At 50.1% G+C, this 16,051-nt stretch overlaps 1 protein-coding gene across 1 annotated transcript in view; it reads right to left on the reverse strand.

The window, feature by feature from the left end:
• LOC136631658 (ankyrin repeat domain-containing protein 34A-like) overlaps positions 1-14,460 on the reverse strand; it is a 30,685-nt gene extending 16,225 nt beyond the window's left edge. Inside the window, exon 1 of the mRNA XM_066605943.1 lies at positions 14,360-14,460. The gene's annotated coding sequence lies outside the window, so the exon portion shown is untranslated. The remainder of the gene's footprint in view (positions 1-14,359) is intronic.
• Between the last annotated feature and the right edge of the window lie 1,591 nt (positions 14,461-16,051).

The raw sequence follows: 16,051 nt of genomic DNA on the forward strand, positions 1-16,051 counted from the left end.
TCTGAGAGAGGTGAACAGTCTGTGAGGGAGGGCAGATTGAGAAGCAGTTTATATGAGAGGTGAGCAGTCTGTGAGGGAGGGCAGCATGTGGAGTAGTTTCTGAAAGAGATGAGCAGTCTGTGAGGGAGGGCGGCATGGGAAGTTGTTTGTGTGAGAGGTGAGCAGTCTGTGAGAAAGGTGAGTAGTCTGTGAGGGAGTGCGGCATAGGGAGTAGTTTACGTTAGAGGTGAGCAGTCTGTGAGGGAGGGCGGCATGGGGAGTAGATTATCTGAGAGGTGAGCAGTCTGTGAGGGAGGGCGGCACGGGGAGTAGTTCTTGCGAGAGGTGAGTAGTCTGTGAGGGAGGGCAGCATGGGGAGTAGTTCATGTGAGAGGTGAGCAGTCTGTGAGGGAGGGCAGCATGGGGAGTACTTCATGTGAGAGGTGAGCAGTCTGTGAGGGAGGGCAGCATGGGGAGTAGTTTGTGTGAGAGGTGAACAGTCTGTGAGAGAGGTAAGCAGTCTGTGAGCGAGTGCGGCATGAGGAGTAGTTTCTGAGAGAGGTGAACAGTCTGTGAGGGAGGGCAGATTGAGAAGCAGTTTATATGAGAGGTGAGCAGTCTGTGAGGGAGGGCAGCATGGGGAGTAGTTTCTGAAAGAGATGAGCAGTCTGTGAGGGAGGGCGGCATGGGAAGTTGTTTGTGTGAGAGGTGAGCAGTCTGTGAGAAAGGTGAGTAGTCTATGAGGGAGTGCGGCATAGGGAGTAGTTTACGTTAGAGGTGAGCAGTCTGTGAGGGAGGGCGGTATGAGGAGTAGTTCATGTGAGAGGTGAGCAGTCTGTGAGGGAGGGCAGCACGGGGAGTAGTTCTTGCGAGAGGTGAGTAGTCTGTGAGGGAGGGCAGCATGAGGAGTAGTTCATGTGAGAGGTGAGCAGTCTGTGAGGGAGGGCGGTATGAGGAGTAGTTTATGTGAGAGGTGAGCAGTCTGTGAGAGATGGCAGCACACGGGGTTGTTTATGTAAGAGGTGAGCAGTCTGTGAGGGAGGGCGGTATGAGGAGTAGTTTATGTGAGAGGTGAGCAGTCTGTGAGGGAGGGCAGCACGGGGAGTAGTTTGTGTGAGAGGTGAACAGTCTGTGAGAGAGGTAAGCAGTCTGTGAGTGAGTGCGGCATGGGGAGTAGTTTATGTAAGAGGTGAGCAGTCTGTGAGGGAGGGCGGTATGGGGAGTAGTTTATGTAAGAGGTGAGCAGTCTGTGAGGGAGGGCGGTATGAGGAGTAGTTTATGTGAGAGGTGAGCAGTCTGTGAGGGAGTGCGCCATGGGGAGTAGTTTATGTAAGAGGTGAGCAGTCTGTGAGAGATGGCAGCACACGGGGTTGTTTATGTGAGAGGTGAGCAGTCTGTGAGGGAGGGCGGCATGGGGAGTAGTTTATGTGACATTGTACAGGAATAGGGATCCAGCTTTTCTAAGAGACTGTACTGGAGTGTTAACCCTTAATAGGAAGCTGTGTCACTGTGCATATAGTCCATAACTGGACATTGTGTTGTAACAGTTTTATTGATAATGTTCTTTGCTGTGGTGCACAAAGTATTATCCTAATATTGGTAAGATGTTCACACCAAGTGCGTTGCGATTTGTGAACATGTGGTTTTCAATAGAAGTTAAAAATCTCACTCGCATGAAACGCGCATGTACATGCAAGTGTGATGCAATTTTTCGCCGCCCATTGGAAACACTCGCAGAAAAATAGAACATGCTGCGATTTTTCTATCTCGCAGCATCACTGTGAGAGAAACATCACACACATACACAGACCTATGGAAAACCACAGTGTCTATGTCAGTGCCAGGTTTGTGCGTCTTGCAGCGCCCAAAACTCGCCCGTCTGAAGGCCTCCTTAGTATCTATTTATCCGTAGTTACCGTTCTTGTAGACTATTATTGCTCATTTCTACTAAATATTGTAAACTTCTGTTACTCCATCTGCTGCATCTGATCCGGAAGCCTGAGTCATACCAATACCCGCGGCATGTAAAAGCTCCGTTAGGCCACTCTCACACAAGATTTTGCACACATTTTCTCTTGCGCAAACATCCAACAGTAGAACCCATTGGTTTCAATAAGTTTCTTCACATTTAGCGTTTTTGTGGGTGTGTTGGGGGTAAAAACACGCGACGTTCTCTATTTTGTGCACATAGGAGTTTTTCGGCGTGCAGAAATGTTCACCCCGTCCGTATGAAATCCCCTACGTAACTGGGCACGGGCAAAAGCACGCAATAGTGCTTCATTCAGAAGGCAATCACGCCATCCTCTTAGGAGCGTATATCCACGTATGCTCCGAGCCCTAAGTCGCCCTTTCAGATTTTTACTTATGGTTGTGTGAGAGCGGCCTTAGATTCTTACTGCAACAGAAAATGAAGACTCAGGAACCCTCTCCGGATTGTAGCATAGAGGCGGACCGTGTGACTGCTGTAGGGCCCGTGGAAAGATGGCGTCCGGACAAGGTGGCCTCAATGTTATTTGCAGTAACCGCCGCCCATTGAATCAAGGACTATGAAAAGAGAGAGCAGCAATAAATATCATCCAAGCCCTCTAGTTCCGGGTGACTAGTAGTGTAGTAGTGCTGAGCAGCACCATAAGGGGGCCCCCTCTCCTCCATGTGTAACCCTGCTCTCAGCAGACACAATGGCCCGATATAAGGGATGGTCATCACCACATACGTTCCATTGCAGGGAGCTCTACTATGCAGAATGATACTGAGCTTCAGGACTGCCTTGGTATATCTATGGCAGCCTCGTCTCATAAATGTGAATAGCGGTCCATGCACTTGGCAATATTGTGGATCTGTAACATGGTGCCCAAATTGTAGCGCACAGATACTCTGCAGGGCACCATATGGGGATACTCTCATACCACCCAACGTTTGAACAATTAAAAGAGGGACAACTGTAGTGGCGCATGTATGGCGCCACAGCACATTCTTATGACAGGTCATGCACTTTTACGCAAAACTGCTCCCTCTATAATTGTGCCCCTCAGTGACGCCTCACAGTAATAGTGCCCCTCAGTGACCCCCTCACAGTAACGGTGCCCCTCAATGACTGCCTCAAAGTAATAGTGCCCCTCAATGACCCCCTCACAGTAATGGTGCCCCCTCAGTGACGCCTCACAGTAATAGTGCCCCTCAGTGACGCCCTCACAGTAATAGTGCCCCTCAGTGACTCCCTCAAAGTAATAGTGCCCCTCAGTGACTCCCTCACAGTAATGGTGCCCCCTCAGTGACCCCCTCACAGTAATAGTGTCCCTCAATGACCCCTTCACAGTAATGGTGTCCCTCAATGACCCCCTCACGATCATAGTGTCCCTCAGGGACCACCTCACAGTAATAGTGCCCCTCAGTGACCCCCTCACAGTAATAGTGTCCCTCAATGACCCCTTCACAGTAATGGTGTCCCTCAATGACCCCCTCACGATCATAGTGCCCCTCAGTGACCCCCTCACAGTAATAGTGTTCCTCAGTGACCCCCTCACAGTAATAGTGCCCCTCAGTGACCACCTCACAGTAATTGTACCCCTCAGTGACCCCCTCACAGTAATAGTGTCCCCCAGTGACCCCCTCACAGTAATAGTGTCCCTCAGTGACCCCCTCACAGTAATAGTGCCCCTCAGTGACCCCCTCACAGTAATAGTGTCCCCCAGTGACCCCCTCACAGTAATAGTGTCCCACAGTGACCCCCTCACAGTAATAGTGTCCCACAGTGACCTCCTCACAGTAATAGTGTCCCTCATTGACCCCCATAGTGGACCTCCAGCCACCCTACAAGCTTTTAACTCACTTGTAGTTTTGGTCCGGTGGCAGCGATGCTGCTGTAATCAGTGCGACGTCTGACCTCTCTGCGAGTAGGGACATAGACGCCGGGGTAGACGTCAGTGGCGGACTAACAGCGAGTTAACTGCTTGTTGGGAGGAAGAAGCAGGACATTCATCTTGCTGTCCGGGACTGCGGACAGCATCCCAAGTCCAGGACTGTCCTGCAGAACCAGGCTGTCAGGAGACATGGGTACACGAAGTCCCTACAGGTCCGTAATAGGGACTCATAGGGACTCCATGTACATGGACTGAAGTTGTATATTTTGTTTAGCAATTCCGAAATATAATTTTAGTATTAAAAATAGGAGGGCAGGGGTCACAGTTGCACCAGGGCTATGGTGGGGGTTCGAAGGCTCTTCTGCTATATTAGGTAACACCAGTATTATAAATGACACATGGTAGTTCGGAGACTGTAATACAGATTTTCCTTTGGGCCTCACCTGATAAATCCCCCACCGCTCTAGCTCTGCCAATCCAGTAGTCCCCCAGTCTTTCCCGATTTCCGTTGGACAACCACAGTACCAGTGCAGACAATTTTTTGCCTCCGTTGACTTATGCCATACATGCTAGCATCACAGTACCTGGTTACAGCGGGCAAGACAGTACACAACACGCCACTGATGCAGGACAATCAACCCAAACCAGAGGGCAGCACTGGGAGATTGGGGGAGTTATCAAATTAACAATATTTTGGGGGGCTTTCTTATTGTATTATATTTTTCACTGTTAGCTTAAAGCAACCCTTCGGTTTTGATAAACATTTTGTCCTGCGACCGTAGGAAGCAGTTCTACTACGTGCTGTTGGTCTTCAGTACTCATGACCCTCTGATCTACCAGTTCTGCATCCCATTTTCAGATGTCCAACATGGCTGATGCAATCTTCAGACTACCTAACCCCCACAATGCATTGGTGGTGTTGGACTACAGTACACTATACGTGCTTTCTGATTGGTTCAGAGGGGTAACAGAAAGCTCATGAGCGCTATTCAAACGTTGTAAAAGCACCCCCATCTGTTACATGCCAATTAAGGCATTATTTTGCCCTTTTGTGGCACTTTGGAACTCCTATAATTACACCTCTATTGTGTTTGCTGCCAGGTTCTTACCATAATTGTGGGCATTTCTATATTCCTCAAGCCCTGGAAGTAGGGTTGCCATCTTTGGCACCAAAAAATACCAGCCAAGGTAAAAGGGGGCATGATTTAGGAGTGTGGTTAGAAGCATTGCTTATCACAACATATGATTTTACCTCCATTATTCCAGTACTAATAGAGCCCCCCTCTAAGTAGACCCTATAGTAATAGTGGCAACTCCCAGTGACCCCTATGGTAATAGTGCCCCTCTCAGTAAATCCAATAGTAATAGCGCCCCTTTAGTGGACCGAATAGTAAAAGTGGCCCATTTAGTGGCTCCAGTAGTAACACTAGTAGTATTCTCCCCTTTAGTAGCCCCAATAGTAATATTAGCCCCTTTAATGGCCCAATTAGTATTAGGCTCCCCTTAGTGGCACCAGTAGTAAGAAGGCCCCCTCTTAGTTTCCTCTCCACCTCTCAACCTTTGGTCGGGTAGCAAGCATATCATTAAACGCTTTAATTCTCTCTCAAGTTCCAGTTGAAATGCTGCTGCAGGGCTCACAGAAGATCCGCACTCCTCCCCAATGGCATCTGTGCTGCGTACAGTATGTGCAGGTACGCAGATGTTGGGGTAAGGAGTGTGAATGTTTTTTGAGGACTGCACCGGCGTCCCGATCAGAACTTCAGAGTGAGTTATAGCGCTTGAAGATATGCCGGCTGCCCAGCCGGAGATGCTCATACCACCTAATTATTTTTTACCGTCCATTAGATAAATGCTGTCAGTGGCCTCTAGAGTAAATTACCACCTGGGCCAGTGGTTTAGGAGCTGGGTGGCAACTCTACATGGGGGTCATTATCAGAGTGAATGTACACTATGTTGACAAATGTATTGGCCACCCACAAATCCTGTGCAGTTCGATAATGTGTGAGCATTAGGTATAAAGGAGAGGATCACACAGGAGATCCCAGAAAGCTGTCAGCGGGATCTGGTGGTAACGATGCCTTTAGGTGTAGAGCTGACAATGGGGTCTGGTGGGGGGATGTCACCAGTTGTAAAGCACAACGGTGACTGGTGGTGGGATGTCACCAGGTGTAGAGCTGACAATGGGGTCTGGTGGTGGGATGTCACCAGGTGTAGAGCTGACAACGGGGTCTGGTGGTGGGATGTCACCAGGTGTAGAGCTGACAACGGGGTCTGGTGGTGGGATGTCATCAGGTGTAGAGCTGACAACAGGGTCTGATGGTGGGATCTCACTAGGTGTAGAACTGACAACAGGGTCTGGTGGTGGGATCTCACTAGGTGTAGAGATGACAACGGAGTCTGGTGGGTGGACGTCATCAGGTGTAGAGCAGACAACAGGGTCTGGTGCTGGGATGTCACAAAGTGTAGAACTGACAACAGCGTCTGGTGGTGGGATGTCACCAGGTGTAGAGCTGACAACAGGGTCTGGTGGGTGGACGTCATCAGGTGTAGAGCTGACAGCGGGGGCTTGTGGGAAGTTACAAGGTGTAGAGGTGACAACGAAGTATGGTGGTGGGATGACACCAGGTATAGAGCTGACAACAGGGTTTGGTGGTGGGATGTCAGCATCTGTAGAGCTGACAGCGGGGCCTTGTGGTATATCACCAGGTGTAGAGCTGACAACGAAGTATGGTGGTGGGATGACACCAGGTGTAGAGCTGACAACAAGGTCTGGCGGTGGGATGTCACCAGGAGTAGAGCTGACAACGGGGTCTGGTGGGGGGATGTCACCAGGTGTAAAGCTGGCAACGGTGTCTGGTGGAGGGATGTCACCAGGTGTAGAGCTGACAATGGGGTCTGGTGGAGGGATGTCACGAGGTGTAGAGATGACAACGGGGTCTGGTAAGGGGATGTCACCAAGTCTAGAGCTGACAATGTGGTCTGGTGGGGGGATGTCACTGAGTGTAGTGCTGACAATGGAGTCTGGTGGTCGGATGTCACAAGGTGTACAGTTGAAAACGGGGTCTGCTGGTGGGATGTCACCAGGTGTAGAGTTGACCACGGGGTCTGGTGGGTGGGATGTCACCAGGTGTAGAACTGACAACTTGGTCTTGTGGGGAGATGTCACCAGGTGTAGAGCTGACAATGGGGTCTGGAAAGGGGATGTCACCAGGTGTAGAACTGATAATGCGGTCTGGTGGTGGGATGTCACCAGGTGTAGAGCTGACAATGTGGTTTGGTGTGGGGATGTCCCCAGGTGTAGAGCTGACAACGGTGTCTGGTGGTAGGATGTCACCAGGTGTAGAGCTGACAATGTGGTCTGGTGTTGAGATGTCACCAGGTGTAGAGCTGACAACGGGGTCTGGTGGTAGGATGTCACCATGTGTAGTGCTGACAATGTGGTCTGGTGGTGGGATGTCACTAAGTGTAGAGCTGACAACGTGGTCTGGTGGGGTGAAATCACCAGGTGTAGAGCTGACAACAGGGTCTGGTGGGTGGACGTCATCAGGTGTAGAGCTGACAGCGGGGGCTTGTGGGATGTCACAAGGTGTAGAGATGACAACGAAGTATGGTGGTGGGATGACACCAGGTATAGAGCTGACAACAGGGTCTGGTGGTGGGATGTCAGCATCTGTGGAGCTGACAGCCGGGCCTTGTGGGATATCACCAGGTGTAGAGCTGACAACGAAGTATGGTGGTGGGATGACACCAGGTGTAGAGCTGACAACAAGGTCTGGCGGTGGGATGTCACCAGGAGTAGAGCTGACAACGGGGTCTGGTGGGGGGATGTCACCAGGTGTAAAGCTGGCAACGGTGTCTGGTGGAGGGATGTCACCAGGTGTAGAGCTGACAATGTGGTTTGGTGTGGGGATGTCCCCAGGTGTAGAGCTGACAACGGTGTCTGGTGGTAGGATGTCACCAGGTGTAGAGCTGACAATGTTGTCTGGTGTTGAGATGTCACCAGGTGTAGAGCTGACAACGGGGTCTGGTGGTAGGATGTCACCATGTGTAGTGCTGACAATGTGGTCTGGTGGTGGGATGTCACTAAGTGTAGAGCTGACAACGTGGTCTGGTGGGGTGAAATCACCAGGTGTAGAGCTGACAACAGGGTCTGGTGGGTGGACGTCATCAGGTGTAGAGCTGACAGCGGGGGCTTGTGGGATGTCACAAGGTGTAGAGGTGACAACGAAGTATGGTGGTGGGATGACACCAGGTATAGAGCTGACAACAGGGTCTGGTGGTGGGATGTCAGCATCTGTGGAGCTGACAGCCGGGCCTTGTGGGATATCACCAGGTGTAGAGCTGACACCGAAGTATGGTGGTGGGATAACACCAGGTGTAGAGCTGACAACAAGGTCTGGCGGTGGGATGTCACCAGGAGTAGAGCTGACAACGGGGTCTGGTGGGGGGATGTCACCAGGTGTAAAGCTGGCAACGGTGTCTGGTGGAGGGATGTCACCAGGTGTAGAGCTGACAATGTGGTTTGGTGTGGGGATGTCCCCAGGTGTAGAGCTGACAACGGTGTCTGGTGGTAGGATGTCACCAGGTGTAGAGCTGACAATGTTGTCTGGTGTTGAGATGTCACCAGGTGTAGAGCTGACAACGGGGTCTGGTGGTAGGATGTCACCATGTGTAGTGCTGACAATGTGGTCTGGTGGTGGGATGTCACTAAGTGTAGAGCTGACAACGTGGTCTGGTGGGGTGAAATCACCAGGTGTAGAGCTGACAACAGGGTCTGGTGGGTGGACGTCATCAGGTGTAGAGCTGACAGCGGGGGCTTGTGGGATGTCACAAGGTGTAGAGGTGACAACGAAGTATGGTGGTGGGATGACACCAGGTATAGAGCTGACAACAGGGTCTGGTGGTGGGATGTCAGCATCTGTGGAGCTGACAGCCGGGCCTTGTGGGATATCACCAGGTGTAGAGCTGACACCGAAGTATGGTGGTGGGATAACACCAGGTGTAGAGCTGACAACAAGGTCTGGCGGTGGGATGTCACCAGGAGTAGAGCTGACAACGGGGTCTGGTGGGGGGATGTCACCAGGTGTAAAGCTGGCAACGGTGTCTGGTGGAGGGATGTCACCAGGTGTAGAGCTGACAATGGCGTCTGGTGGAGGGTTGTCACGAGGTGTGGAGATGACAACGGGGTCTGGTAAGGGGATGTCACCAAGTCTAGAGCTGACAATGTGGTCTGGTGGGGGGATGTCACTGAGTGTAGTGCTGACAATGGGGTCTGGTGGTCAGATGTCACAAGGTGTACAGTTGAAAACGGGGTCTGCTGGTGGGATGTCACCAGGTGTAGAGCTGACCACGGGGTCTGGTGGGGGGTGATGTCACCAGGTGTAGAACTGACAACTTGGTCTTGTGGGGAGATGTCACCAGGTGTAGAGCTGACAATGGGGTCTGGAAAGGGGATTTCACCAGGTGTAGAACTGATAATGGGGTCTGGTGGTGGGATGTCACCAGGTGTAGAGTTGACAATGTGGTTTGGTGTGGGGATGTCCCCAGGTGTAGAGCTGACAACGGGGTCTGGTGGTAGGATGTCACCATGTGTAGTGCTGACAATGTGGTCTGGTGGGGGGATCTCACTAAGTGTAGAGCTGACAACGGGGTCTGGTGGGGGGAAATCACCAGGTGTAGAGCTGACAAGGGAGTCTGGTGGGGGGATATCACAAGGTGTAGAGCTGAAAATAGGGGCTGGTGGGTGATGTTATCTGGTGTAGAGCTGACAACGAGGTCTGGTGGTGGGCTGTAACCTGGTGTAGCGTTGACAACGGGGTCTGGTGATGGGGTGTCACCAGATGTAGAGCTGACAATAGGGTCTGTTGGTGGGATGTCACCTGGCGTAGAGCTGACAACGGGGTCTGGTGGTGGGATGTCACCAGGTGTAGAGCTGACAACCGGGTCTGGTGATGGGATGTCATCTGGTGTAGAGCTGACAATGGGGTCTTGTGGTGGGATGTCACCAGGTGTAGAGCTGACAATAGGGTCTGTTGGTGGGATGTCACCTGGCGTAGAGCTGACAACGGGGTCTGGTGGTGGGATGTCACCAGGTGTAGAGCTGACAACCGGGTCTGGTGATGGGATGTCATCTGGTGTAGAGCTGACAATGGGGTCTTGTGGTGGGATGTCACCAGGTGTAGAGCTGACAATAGGGTCTGTTGGTGGGATGTCACCTGGCGTAGAGCTGACAACGGGGTCTGGTGGTGGGATGTCACAAGGTGTAGAGCTGACAATGGGGTGTGGTGGGTGGACGTCATCAGGTGTAGAGCTGACAGCAGGGGCCTGTGGGATGTCACAAGGTATAGAGGTGACAACGAAGTATGGTGGTGGGATGACACCAGGTATAGAGCTGACAACAGAGTCTGGTGGTGGGATGTCAGCAGCTGTAGAGCTGACAGCGGGGGCTTGTGGGATATCACCAGGTGTAGAGCTGACAACGAAGTATGGTGGTGGGATGACACCAGGTGTGGAGCTGACAACAGGGTCTGGTGGTGGGATGTCACCAGGAGTAGAGCTGACAACAGGGTCTGGTGGGGGGATGTCACCAGGTGTAAAGCTAGCAATGGTGTCTGGTGGAGGGATGTCACCAGGTGTAGAGCTGACAATGGCGTCTGGTGGAGGGATGTCATGAGGTGTAGAGATGACACCGGGTCTGGTAAGGGGATGTCACCAGGTCTAGAGCTGGCAATGTGGTCTAGTGGGGGGATGTCACTGAGTGTAGTGCTGACAATGGGGTCTGGTGGTGGGATGTCACCAAGTGTAGAGCTGACAATGGGGACTGGTGGTGGGATGTCGCCAGGTGTACAACTGACAAAGGGTTCTGGTGGTGGAATGTCACCAGGTTTAGAGCTGAATACAGGGTCTGGTGTTGGGATGTCACCAGCTGCAGAGCTAAGAATGGGATCTTGTGGTGGGATGCCACCAGGTGTAAAGCTGTCAATGGAGTCTGGTGGGGGGATATCCCCAGGTGCAGAGCTGACAACGAGGTTTGGTAGTGGAATGTCACCAGGTGTAGAGCTCACAATAGGGTCTGTTGGTGGGATGTCACCTGGCGTAGAGCTGACAACGGGGTCTGGTGGCGGATGTCATCTGGTCTAGAGCTAACAATGGGGTCTGATGGTGGGCTGTCACCTGGTGTAGAGTTGACAACGGGGTCTAGTGCTGAGGTGTCACCAGATGTAGAGCTGACAACAGGCTCTGATGATGGGATTTAACAGCTGTAGAGCTGACAACGGGGTCCAGCAGTGGGATGTCATCTGGTGTAGAGCTGACAACGGAGTCTGGTTGGGGAATATCACCAGGTGTAGAGCTGACAACCGGGTCTGGTGGTGGGATTTCACCAGGTGTAGAGCTGACAATGGGGTCTGGTGGTGGGATGTCGCCTGGTGTAGAGTTGACAACGGGGTCTGATGGTGGGATGTCACCTCATGTAGAGTTGACAATGGGGTCTGATGGTGGGATGTCACCTGGTGTAGAGTTGACAACGGGGTCTGGTGTTTGGATGTCACCGGCTGCAGAGCTAACAATTGGGTTGGGTAGTGGGATGCCACCAGGTGTAGAGCTGTCAACGGAGTCTTGCGGGGGGATATCACCAGGTGTAGAGTTGACAACAAGGTCTGGTGGTGGGATGTCACCAGGTGTAGAGCTAACAACGGGGTCTGGTGGTGGGATGTCACCAGCTGTAGAGCTGACAATGTGGTCTGGTGGGGGGATGTCACTAAGTGTAGCACTGACAATGGGGTCTGGTGGGATGGCACCAGCTGTAGAGCTGACAAGGGGGTCTTGTGGTGAGATGTCATCAGGTGTAGACCTGACAACAGGGTCTGGTGCTGGGATGTCACCTGGTATAGAACTGACAACGAGGTCTGGTGGTGGGATGTCACCAGGTGTAGAGCTAACAACGGGTATGGTGGTGGGATGTCACCAGCTGTAGCGCTGACGATGTGGTCTGGTGGGGGGATGTCACTAGGTGTAGCGCTGACAATGTGGTCTGCTGGGGGGATGTCACTACGTGTAGCACTGACAATGGGGTCTGGTGGGATGGCACCAGCTGTAGAGCTGACAATTGGGTCTGGTGGTTAGGTGTCATCAGGTGTAGAGCTGACAACAGGGTCTGGTGGTGAAATGTCATCAGGTGTTGAGCTGACAATGGGGTCTGGTGCTGGGATGTCACGAGGCGTAGAACTGACAACGGGGTCTGGTGGTGGGATTTTACCAGGTGTAGAGCTGACCACAAAGTCTGCTGGGTGGACGTCACCAGGTGTAGAGCTGACAACGGGTCGGGGGGTGGGGTGGCCTGGTGGGGGGATGTCACTAGCAGTAGAGTTGACAGCAGTGGGGGAACTATAAGTGAGTGGAAGCAAGTGTTGTGGACAGATGAATCACAGAACACCATCTTCTGATCAGATGGGCGCACTTTGGTGTGGCGGTTTCCTGGAGAGCGAATTCTATGTGACTGCGTCATCCCATCAGTGAGGTTTGGAAGAGGTTCTGTTATGGTGTGCGAGTGTTTCTGCTGGGGAGGCCTAGGGTTGTAGTGAAGTCTACCCTCAATGTCAATGGGGAAGAGAGACATTCTGTACAATGTGGCATCATCCACTATGTGGCAATACTTGGGTACAGATCCATGTCTCTACCAACATGACCGAGCACCATGTCATACGGCATGCAGGGTTGAGGCTTGGTTGGGTGAACCCAATGTCCAGATCTCAATCCCATCAAGCATCTTTGGGGCAAACTAGAACACTCCCATCATCCACAGCAGCACTATCTGAAGCTCTTCTCAAGGAATAGAGGCAAATCGATCCACAAAACCAGCCGAATTAGATGGAAAGCGGCCTGGAGGGTTACTGTAGTCATTGAGGCCAAAGGCGCCCAAACCAGATGGAACAATGTGAAGAAAATAGAACTTCATCACCTTCTATCTGAGTCCCAATACTTTGGTCAGCATAGTGTATAGCCCTACAAGTTATTACCAAATGTTCCCTTACCTGTCTAATAATAGTATTACTGTATGCATGGAGTTGCTATTTGTGCAATTCCCCCGAGCATTCTCTAAAAGCAGCGGTAAAGGTGGAGCTTCATTCCTTTTTTAGCCCCGACTCTTTGATAGTAACCTTGCTCCTGCAGTGTCCAACCAGCCAGCGCCGGCAATCAAACTCAATCATTTCCCATTATCGTCTACGGTAACGTATTGCTTTTGATTACACATCATCTCATTCCCTTATTTTCCTCTTTTATATATAGTTTATGAGTTCAAAGCCCTAACAGATGAATATGCGCTCGTCAGGCTACAGAGAGGCTGCCGCTCACTGTGCAAGGGGGTGTTTTGATATTGCTATCGCTTACAAAGAACAGGAGTGTAACCACTCAAACGCCATCATATTACCAATTCAAATCACTCTTTATAGCCCTGTGTTATGCAAATCCCACTTTTTCTCCGGCTCGCGGTTCAGGCTGCAAAAGTGAACAAGGCCGTTATCAATGAATTATTATTACTCATTAGGATTACCATTTATAACCGGGCGTAATTGAAAATGATGACCATCTGCGGCCTCCAATCCCAGGGAGTTTCGATTTTCTTGGGGAGGTTATATTTTTAGCAACACTCCCGAATTCTCAGTTCTTTCCTACTCTGCAATATGCTGCAGAGATTTTAGCAAATAAACACAAGGGGTTGGCTGGGAAGAGTTTAATTAGTAGATCCAGTTAACAATGTGTCCAATCGTGGCCTGTCCCCTGTTCACAGCTCCCGTAATATATAATTGTGTAGGAATAATTATGTAATATTGCAATTTTTTTTTTCGCATTTTATTAGACATCTGAATTATTTTTTCTAACTTTTTTTCCAAAAATTTTTTGGCATCGTAAGTAAAAAAAAAAAAAAAAAAAAAAATGCCGACGGTATCGCTTTAAATGAAAGATTACCTAATTTTTAATGCACTTCTTAAAATAGGAAGTTGTAAAAAAAAAAAAGCCTCGATGCTTTGTAATCAGGTTTTCATGGCCTTTGAGATTAACCCATTTTAAGCGATTTTCTGAAACGCCTTTTTCAGGAGTCTAAAAATAAACAGGGTGGCGCCACATTTTTTTTTTAACATCTCCCCCCTATTCTATGATTCCATATTTGTGTCTCCCCCCCCCCATCATCCAGATCTTATAGCCGAATGGTCTTCTAGTTGCTGGAGATTTAATTAAAAAAAAAATAATAAAAAATGCTCAATAAAATTGGTAGGAAATGCTAAAAAAAATGTAAAAAAAAAAATCCAAAAATATATAATAATAATAATAAAATAAATGCACACATGATAATAGCACTAAAGGAATGCGATAGAAGTGAAAGGGCTGTGTTAGACAATAGTAAGCAATACCCTCCCTCCTTCTTCGCAGCACCAGTATACCGGCATCTGTGCCCAGAATGATGTTGGCATGCATCCCTGCAAACACACATGGATGGTTACATAGGGTTAGCGGCTCACCTGGTACGCTTCTCTCCCTGCTAGATCAAAGCTTGCAAGGAACACAGCTTCGCCCCATACACCATCTCCTTTGGCTTGAAGGATCCCTGTATATTCCCAGTGTAAATTCATGTCTGGAAAGGAGGAAGAATAGATTCTCTCTGTACAAGAATAGAGAGGAGGAAAGAAAAAAAAATGCTTCTATTTTTAATGCAAAAAAAAAATAAAAAAATTCTAAAAAAAAATGCTGGATAAATATATATATTGCTTTAAAGAAATCCAGTGTATGGATGTGTCAGCGAGAGTCATCCTATGTCCCCCCCCTTGTTGCAGGCTGCATACGATCTGGTGCCTGCAAGTCACTGTCACAGAATGAACAGCCCTGAGAGACCCGCCGAGGCTATTTTTAGCTCCTTTCCCATAGAGCAGAAGTAGATATTCCATTAAAATACACTGAGGCATAACACTGCAGCACTATGCAGAGTCCGGGGCCGCGCATCCGCCAACCCTGCGCTGCCTCGTATACCGCATGCAGGGTCCTGCCACACTTCTGCTCATTAACTCCTTGGCTGCACATCCTTGCCCAGAGATCTAGGAGGAAATTGATCAAATGAGATTTGGATTTTAAGGACCGTAGAAAAATTATTTTATTAAGCTAACGATAAAAAATATATATATATAGTATTTCTGGTTTTCGAAATGGGACCGTTGGATAGGTAGAGTTTGCAGTTCCCACTCTTGTAGAGAGAAGATGAATGGACGGGGTTGGACAAGGTTAAAAAAAAAACATAGCTGCGTTTTTGTTTAGCGCCCCCCCTGTTCAGGGGTTGTGTCTGGTATTGCAGCCCAGCTGAATTGGAGTGTATAGGTTGAGCTGTAGAATGCGTTCCATGTTGCTGATTTGCTGCAGGTTTTGGCATGTATTTTGGTGCAGACCTGCGGCGAGTGTTGCCACCTATATGGTAATTGAGTCGAAAGGCCGGTGCTGGTGTTTATTTTTTACCCGCTTTGTTAATGATTGACAGCTAAGAGCACCTGCAGCCGGACAGCAGGCCCCTACCATCCTGTATTTCACTCGCCTTCTCTCTAGCCCCGGTCCAGACACCGCTGCTGTAGTCAAAGGTGGGGCCCTTGACATCTCCCTTGGCATCTGTAGGACACAAATGAAGGGGGGGGGGGGGGGCAGGGGTCACAGACTCTGATTACAGGTTCTGGGTGGGGAGAGCACAAAGGGGGAGCCGTAGTAACCCTTTCCAATCCACTGTCTGACGTCTGAAGACATTCTGATTGAAGACTGTACAGAAGACATGCGGCGGGGTATTCTTACTGTATATTACTGGGCGCTCAGTTGTCGGGGGGCCTCTCCAGCATGTCCCATACCACAGTACTGGCTCTAGCCAGCAGATGGCACCATTGTAAAATGGCAGAAAGAGAAAGCACTCTAGGAAACCCTGAATCCCAAATTGGATTGCAAAGGGTTAAGGCCCATTTACACCAGCCGACGATCGCTAAAAAAATCACTAATCGGCGATCGTTTTAGCAATAATCGGTGCGTGTAAATGTGCGCCCATTGTCCGCTTTTCGGGCACTGGTGGCTGATCCTTAAATTCAGTCCAACCTAAAAATCCTCACTCTTATCAGAGGTTCTCCACGGGGAGTGCTGATTGCATTGTTTCCCCTTGGAGAACAAAGGATCTGAGCGCAGATAAGAGC

Source organism: Eleutherodactylus coqui, chromosome 6, assembly GCF_035609145.1.
Source record: "Eleutherodactylus coqui strain aEleCoq1 chromosome 6, aEleCoq1.hap1, whole genome shotgun sequence".
In the NCBI taxonomy this organism is placed as follows: domain Eukaryota; kingdom Metazoa; phylum Chordata; class Amphibia; order Anura; family Eleutherodactylidae; genus Eleutherodactylus; species Eleutherodactylus coqui.